The following is a 9,086-nucleotide window of genomic DNA, read 5'->3' as shown; positions in this document are numbered from 1 at the left end:
TGCCATCTGCTAGGAGTCTTGGATTAGGAGAAAGGTACCAAGCAGGCTCTGCCCTTCCATCCAGAAAGGCATAAAGTAGGGGGCAGCCAATAAAAACACTGCTTCTTTGTTACCTGATCACACACCAAGCTCAGCTTTACCTGCTCCAGCCTTTCTTCCTGATTGCTGCCTAAATCTTTGTGGAATTCCTTTTACATCTTGCCAGTTATGAGACTGTACAATGGATAGCTGTTTGGGATCTTAGAAATCGCCTTATCTGGCTTTCCATTTTACAGGCACTGAAATAGATCTAGAGGACTTATGTGGTTTGTCTACCATCACACTGCTAATCAGTTGTTGTTTGTCCTTCATTTTTGAAGAGGACCAATGACATCACAGGTGATGTCTTGACTTGTGAATGAATTGGATTTAAGTGAAGCTGAGTTGCACAAAGTCTTCAGCCTTTTTTTCCCCTGAGTCATCAAAATCAGGAGAAAAGTCAAGATGACTGGCGATGGCCTGGGATGCAGTGGATGGCCTTGGCGTCTTTGATGTCTGACCAAATTCTAAGCAATCTATAGCACCTGCTTCAGCCACCTTCATGGCCGTTGGAACAAATTATTCTCAGCCATTCATTCCTGACAGTGGGATATCTTCACAAAAGAGAGACATCCCCCAAACTCACTGATGGGTTTGAGGCCAGACAGTTACCCTCAACCTGGGTTAGCCCCTCTACTGAGACAATTTACTGGGGTGTTGCTACTATGCATGCTATATAGCTTCTTGGAACTACAGGGGAAAGTTGGGTGAATCAGGTGGAAACCAAAAGTGGATGAGCAGCCCTGAAAAGAGCTCGGCAAGCCCTCATACCACAGGTGCTAGTCCTCCTGAACACCTCATACACCCTAGTAAGTAGCAGAAATAGAATTTAAATCTAAAACTGAATCCAAATTTGATATTCTTTTCACTATGTCTGGCCTTATCTGACACTATCTAGTATTTATGTAGTGCTTTAAGGTTTTCAAAGCATATATATATATATATATATATATATATATATATATATATATATTATATATATACACACACACACACACACACACACACACACACACACACACACAGAAACACATATTATATATACAAATAAATGAATACATATAATATATTATATTCTTTGCTGATTAAAAAAAAAGAAGGGGCACCTATGAGCCAATTAGAAGTCTGCAATCCATCTCAGGACCTCACACTCAGGGAATATGGCCTTTTCTTCCCAGACTGAGAAGATCTGGGGGGGGGGGAGAGAGAGAAAGAGAGAGAGAGAGAGAGAGAGAGAGAGAGAGGGGGGGAGAGAGAGGAGGAGAGAGAGAGAGAGAGAGAGAGAGAGAGAGAGAGAGAGAGAGAGAGAGAGAGAGAGAGAGAGAGAGAGAGAGAAACTGTTCTCTGCATTTCCATATCCAAGGCAGTCTTTTCTGTGTGCCCTTGTGGCTTATCAAGCAGGAGGGATTGATGGAATAACTTGGAAGGGAGGGGAACTCCATTAGTGAGATGCCATAGAAAGCTTCCTTCTCATAGCTGGGATCAGCTCACCCCTTGGGTGCTTTTTGGCACTGACTACTAATGTCCATGGGAAACCTGGTGACATAAATTATAGAGCTGGAAAGGACCTTGGAGATTATGTAGTTTAATATCCTCATTTTATTAAGAAAATCGTTGTCACATTGTTTTTTTTCTTTGTCACATTGTGTTTTGAAACAATAGACACCTCTCAACAATAATCCCACCACAGTAGTATCTTTCAATTAAAAAAAATACCAAGTCAGGAAAACTGCCTAATGGAATGATGGCTACTTACATGTCATTTTCTAATATCCACTTTTTGGATTGACTGTTGCTCAACAGAAAAGCCTTCTTTTCTAAGTTATGAGTTAAACTTCAACAATCAGCTAACCTGTTGTATTCTCCCCACACCAGTAGTTTCATTTATTCATTCATCTGCTTAACAATTAATTAATTAATTTTATTCTGAACTTAAGAAACAAAACAAGCATTTCCATAACATAGTAGAATAGACAAAAAGATGATTGCATATGAAACTGCAAATTTGTTATGTACAACTTTCTATTCTTTTTAAATATGTAATAAAGTTATCACATAACTTTGGTTTTTTTCCCCCTTTTTTCTTCCCTCCCCCTCCCCCTGCCCTTGAGATGGCTCCCATTATTAGGTAAAAATTGTTGGGAAAACTGGAAAGCCCACCAGTAGTTTTTAAGCTCCTTGGGGGCAGGGAATATTTTTCATTTTGTCTTTATATCCTGGAACTCCTCCCACCCCAACCACCCCCAACCCAGGGACTAGCCCAGTGCTTAACATATGCTTCTAATATTTGTTGGATGGAATCTGTCTAAGACAGGAACCAGACAAAGCTATTAGAATAATCCAGGGGAGAATCAATGAGGAACTGAACATGCCACATCTGTCTTTGCCACTTGTTTCTTGTAGGACCTTTGGCAAAATGATCGACTTCTCTAAGCCACAGAGGCTTCAGTGGAGAAGAGGGGATGGAGGGGAGAGATCCCATCAAGGTAAAAATGGCATATGTGGGTTGAAAACCTCAACGTTTCCAGCCTGGGTGACTGAAAGGATGGGGTACCATTGGCAACATTAATCCTTTCTAATCCAAACTTGATCCCAGCTGTCAAATACTGATGCTTTTAAGGGCAGCTGCAGACAGCTGTGATTTACTGGGAAAAGCAATTGGATTTGGCATAAGAGGACAGAAGTTTGAAGCAGCTAGGTGGTATGGTGGATAGAGTTTGGGACTTGGAGACAGAAAACTGCCTCAGTTCAGATCTTACCTTTGACCCTTAGCAAGTCAGGTTAACCTCTCTGACTCAGTTTCCTCATCTATAAAATGGGAATAATAACAATGCCTACTTCACATGGTTGGTCTTCTTGTCACTTTCATTTTTATTGATGTGTTTTATTTTTACATTTACAGATAATTCCTACTTTGTGTGAGGTCTCTTGTAACAAAGGAAGGAAAACAGTTAAGTAAAACTACTACTACTACTAATAATGAACATCTGAAAGTGAATGCCATGTTTCACACCTGTCGCATCCCTCTGACCACTCTCTATAAAAAAAAACAGAAATCCATTTTCTCTCCCTTCCATCTCTACTCCATTAGAAAAAAATAAATTTCTTATTATGCATAAATCATCAATATGCATACTATTTATCATAAATATGCATAAATCATCAATATGCATAATCAAGCAAACCGAATTCCCTGAATAGCTGCATATAAAAACATATTAAACCAATCATTTCTTTGTACAGCATGGGTCATTATTGGTCCTTTAGAATCCTGGATAGTCATAATTGATCACAGTTCTTACAGCTCTCTAAGCATTTTACGTTTATAGTGGTATTGTTATTGTAGAAATTATTCTCCTGACTGATTACTTCATTCATCATCAGTTTATAAAAGCCTTCAAATTGTTTTTTTAAAAAATAATATTGATGTTATAGTGCAAATTGTTCTTCTGGTTTTCTTAGTTCATGTAAGTCTTTCTATGTACTTCTGAAGTCAACTCTTTCCTTGCTTCTTAAAGCACAGCAATATTCTAACACATTCACAGACCACAACTTATTCAGCTGTTCCTCAATTGTTGAACAACCTCATATCCTTAGATATGCCCATTTATCAAGTGGCCAATGGCTCTTTTTCTGATAAATTTGAATCGCTTGCTTATCTATTTTGGAAATGAGACCTTTATTGGAGAAACTTGCAGTAATGATTTTTCCCAAGTTAATTTTTTCCCTTTTAATCATAGTTTTATTAGATTTGGTTGTACAAAGCCTTTTTAATTTTGTGTAATCAAAAGTACCCATTTTATCTTCCATGATTGTCTCTATTCCTTCTTTGGTCCCAAACCTTTCTCCCATCTATAGAGCTGATAGCTAATTTATTCTATGTTTCTCAAATTTGCTTTTGATGTGACCTTTTATATCTAGTTCACATATCAATTTGGAGCTTATCTTTGTATAAGGTGTGAAGTGTTGCTTTAAATCTACTTTCTTCCACAGTTATCCAATTTTCCCAGCAGTTTTTATTAGATAGTGAATCCTTATCCCAGAAGCTGGGATCTTTGTGTTTATCAAATCTTGGGAAATTAGATACATTTGCTTCTGTATGTTATGTACCTTGTAAAGACCCAAATGAGATAACCTATATAAAAGGCTTTGCAAACTTTAAAGGGCTACGTAAAGGCTAGCACTTGTTATCCCAACATTACATGTGTGATTTTGGGGAAATATCTTGAGTCTGAGTGGAACATCTGTATTGAAATGGGAAATTATTAGTGCAAGAGCAGAGCTCTGAGAGAGATTTTGTGCTAGGATGTGTAAATTTGGGAGTCATCTGCAAAGATATATTATTGAAACCCTGGCAGTAGACAGGGGACTTTAGAGGAGATCACCTTTGGCAGTCATTGGTTAGTGACGTGCCAAAGTCAAATAGATGCTATGATGCTTAGGGCTAGAAGGGACCTTAAAGGCTGCTTTCTGCTCTAATCTATACCTTCTTTTAAAAAAAAATTAATTAATTAATTTTTAGTTTTCAACATCCACTTTCATAAGATTTTGAGTTTTGAATTTTCTCCCTCACCCTCTCCTCCCTCCTCCCCAAGATGGTGTGCAATCTGATACAAGTTCTACTATACATTGATATTAAACATATTTTCATATTAGTCATGGTGTAAAGAAGAGTTAGAACTAATGGAAGGAACCACTAAAAAAAAGGAATAAAACAAAACCACAAAAGAAAAGGAGAGCAAATAGTATGCTTTGATCTGCATTCAGGCTCCACAGTTCTTTCTCTGGAGGTTGACAGCATTTTCCATCATGAATCTTTCGGAGTTGTCTTAGATCTTTGTATTGCTGAAGAGAGCTAAGTCTTTTAAGGTCAGTCATCAAACAATGTGGCTGCTACTGTGTATAATGTTCTCCTGATTCTGCTCATTTCACCCAGCATCAGTTCATATAAATCTTTCCAGGTTTTTCTGAAGTCTACCTGCTTGTTCTCATCCATATGTTGAACAGGAATCCCTTTACTACATCTCCAGCAGGTGGCTATCGAACAAAGGCCTCTAGCGAAGGGGAAACCCACCACTTCACTTCATCATTTTAGGAAACTTTCATTGCCTGTAAACACCTCTGGTAGTTTAGACTCTTTACCTTGAATGACTGTGTTTTTGGAACACTTGAGGCTGCTGAGACTGGGCCCTGCAATGCATTGGACAGTCTACTGTTTAATGAATATTTTTCACTGCCTGTTACAACATGGTAGTGGGCACAGTCCTCTGTGTGGCATTTAAGGCCCTCCACAGCCTTCCTACCATACCAAGCATCTTATATTTTCTTCCCTGCCATGTATAAGTGTGCTATAATCTAGAGATAATAGCTTTATTGTTCCTCCACCTCCAGACTCCATGTCTTTTCATTGTCTGTCTCTCATCCTTGGAATACTCTCGCTCCTCACCCACTCTTCCTGATTTCGCTAGTTCCCCTTAAGACTGATCTCCAGACACACAAAGACCTGAGAGATCTGGAGGGCACATGCCCATCACCACAGGGCCACCCTGCCCCCTGCCCTGCCGTCTTCTTTGCTTTCTTGTGGAGACAGATGTGTGAAGGAGGGAAATGGAGGGGTGATGGTGGGCTGTAAGGGGCGGCCTCAGCCTGCAGGCTTTGAGATAATACAATTGAGGGTCCTGAACCAAAAGATTCCATTATCATTCCAAAAAGTCTCATGTCTGAACCTGACTACACAGAAGATAACAATCCTGAATTAATCAAGCCAAAGAAATTAATCAATCCTGTCAAAATTTCCCGGAACCATCAAGATCTTCACAGAGAACTTCTGATGAATCAGAAAAGAGGTCTTGGACCTCTGAATAAACCAGAGCTACAGAAAGTGATGGAGAAGAGAAAACAAGACCAACTGATACAGCAACAGAAGGAAAAGGAAGCCCCACAAAAGAAATCTGATTTCTACTGAAAGGCAGCAAACGTTGGAGCAGCTTGAGCTTGAGAAACAGAAGATTCAAGAGGAACAGGAAAACTCCCCAGAATCTGTGAAGATAAAAAGAAACCTGAGAAGAACAGGCCAAGAAAGGGCCAAAGTCCGGGACTGTGAGGCATGCACTGCACAAAACCTTGCTGCAGAGAGGATGTCCCTGTAGTGCTCCAGTGCTGCTGCTTCTTGAGCCAACAGTAGCATGGAGAGACATGTTTTTGAGAAAATGCCAGCCAGCAGACGTTTTAATTTTTAACAGGGGGTTATTTTGTTTATGATTTTTTTCCTTGAATCTGGGAAAATAAATTGACTATGATAGCTGCAGTTCAGATTAGCCAAATGAAATGTGTTGACCAGCAGTTAAGCAGCTTATTGTTGGTATAATAGACTTGCCTTCAGAGACTCCAAAGAAAGGATGAGGACACTGGAGTATCTTAAGTGTTGCACTACTTGGTTTCTTCTAACCTAACTTAGTGGGGATATAGTATTTTTATTTTTTATTCTTTTAAAAAATATTATATTTCTAACTCTTTTTAAAAAAGAATTTAGCTTATGCAAAAATGTGCTTAATCTGTTACTTATTTAACATGGGTTAAATCTTAACAGCCAACCGTAGGAAAGTGTTCATTTGTATTGAATGATCAGCACAGGTTGTGTCTTAGTTGACCTGAAATTACAGAATTAGAAAGTGATGAGGAAGTTTTAAAATCTGAACTCTGAACCCACTTTTAGGAAAACCATAATAATATAGATTACGTAAGATTTCCCCCCCTTTTTTCAGTCTTTTTGGTTTTGAGCAGCAATATATTATTTGGTTGACATTCCAACCCAAAGAAAGGTATCTGACAAATTCTCTGATGGTTTGAGAGCATAATGGTCCCTCTCAGTATTTTCTTTTCTTGTTCTTTCCAGCTCTTTTATTTAGGCAAAATGTTGGGAATCTGTAGACCCAAGTTCAGTGTTACCAGTAGAGTTCAAGACCCTTTAATTACTTTGGTCTGCTCTTAGCCACATGGGGAGAATCCCAAGTGGGAGCTCTGTAGCAAGATATTTTAGCTTAACGTATGATGCAAGTGTGACCTGGTCTCAAGGAGACTTACATTAGAAGATTTTCTTGCATTGGTACATTTTGAACGTTAGAACTGAAGTTTTGAAAATTTTTGATTAATGATCATACATGCTTTTCCTGGGTTTTTTTCCTTGTGAAGGCAGCATATTACCGCTGTCTCGGTGATAATACTACTAAATCCCCTCTCTTAGGAGAAGCCAATATTAAGGGAGAGATGGCTGAGATTCCTCTTGGTAGCCAGAGCTCTACTGAGAAGAGAATTCCCAATTATAAATAACAGCCAAATATTTGTGCAAATGTATTTTCTATATTTGACATGTGTAGGAGTGCTTCCCGTTCTGGATGACTGGGGATATGGAATTGGGAAAAGTGTAACTTCAGTATTGTTCTCTGTCGAGGATGTAGAGCCAATGACTTTTTTGGGCAAGACACTACTTTTTGCCTGACTTCAAATAAAGTTCAACCTCAAAGTTATGTGAAGGCTTTGAAAAGCATAGTGGAAATTGGCTTCATTGAGAGATATTTTGTACAACCAGATTTGAAATCCTCAAGTGAGTAGCATAGCGCAAATACATAAAGTTAGAACGTAAAGATAGAGAACATATTACAGGAAATTATATTTGAAATAGATTATCCAGTTCATCAGTGAGGATTATTGATATAGAATACAAATGTGATTATCAGGCAGAAATATTATTTTATCCTATTAGGTTTTTTTGGTTTTTATTTTTTCCAATTTTATTAATTTATTGATTTATCAACAATCACTTTCATATGCTTTTGAGTCGAAAATTTTTCTCCCCCTTACTCCCCCCCACTCTCCCCAAGACAGTGCACAATCTGACATAGGCTTTACATTTACATTCCTATTAAACATATTTTTACATTAGCGAAGTTGTAAGTAAAAATTAAAACTAATAGGAGGAACCATCAGAAAGAGGAAACAAAACTCAACAGAAGGTAAAAATAAGTGATAGCGATTCGACTTCCATAGTTCTTTCTTTGGATGTGGACAGCATTTTCTATCCCGAGGCCTCTGGAGATGTCTTAGATCCTTGTAATGCTGAGAAGGATTCAGTTTAACAATATTAGTCATCGGATAACGTGGCTGTTATTGTGTACAAAGTCCTCTTGGTTGTGCTCACTTCACTCAGCATCAGACCTATCCTATTAGTTTTGTCTTTATAAAATGAAATGGTGATGGCTGAGATTCTCCTGGAGTGATTAATAATACAGGATTTAGGATAAGTGCACTACTCTTTTATTCCCCAGGATCTTAGATCTTTAGATCACCACATTTCTGGTAAATCTCTCATTTGACAGATAATCTTGAGCTATTCAAATTGAAGAGCCACCCATCTGCTTTGCCTGCTCAGCACAGTCCTTTAAAAGGATCATACTATCCCTCTTCATCTTTAGTCTGTTTGAACTTTATTCTTTTCTAGTGGTGGGGAGGAATACTGGATTGGTATTTTCCTCCCAAACTCACTAGCAGATGTGCTGAGTGGTTTTCAGCCTACTGGACAGAATGTCTCAAAACAGCCTTGTAAATATAGTGTGAAAGTAAGATTTGTTATTACAAAAGTAGAATGTACAGTTAGCGTTCATCTTAGGATCCTAATAGGTCTAGCCTATGAGTCTGAGTTAAAACATGACAAGCAAAATCTCCCTTAAAATCAAAAAGCTATTCAACTTGGTTAGAATCTGTAGAAGTTTTCTGAGCAATTCTGTTTATTCAGCCACTTTCTATTTTTGCAATGGTCAAATGTTTTGTTTTAACTGTTTTTCTGTCCTCTTAAAATATTTGAAAATATTGTCTCCCACTTTGATAGCTTTGATGGTAACAAATTCCTGTTGCTTTCCAAGCTACACTGTGACTTTATTCTTCTATTCTGAAAAACCTTGACTTGTTTAAGTATATATATATATACACACCTATATTATATAGAAAGGGAA

At 38.1% G+C, this 9,086-nt stretch overlaps 1 pseudogene; it reads left to right on the top strand.

Moving 5' to 3' along the window:
- The first annotated feature begins 5,794 nt into the window (after positions 1–5,794).
- On the top strand, positions 5,795–6,227 carry LOC110210492 (protein FAM107B pseudogene; annotated as a pseudogene).
- Positions 6,228–9,086: the final 2,859 nt, after the last annotated feature.

This window comes from Phascolarctos cinereus, unplaced genomic scaffold (assembly GCF_003287225.1).
Source record: "Phascolarctos cinereus isolate Bilbo 61053 unplaced genomic scaffold, phaCin_HiC Scaffold_2;HRSCAF=192, whole genome shotgun sequence".
Classification (NCBI taxonomy): domain Eukaryota; kingdom Metazoa; phylum Chordata; class Mammalia; order Diprotodontia; family Phascolarctidae; genus Phascolarctos; species Phascolarctos cinereus.
Note: the sequence above shows the minus strand (reverse complement) of the source record. Positions and strands in the feature narration are given on the sequence as shown.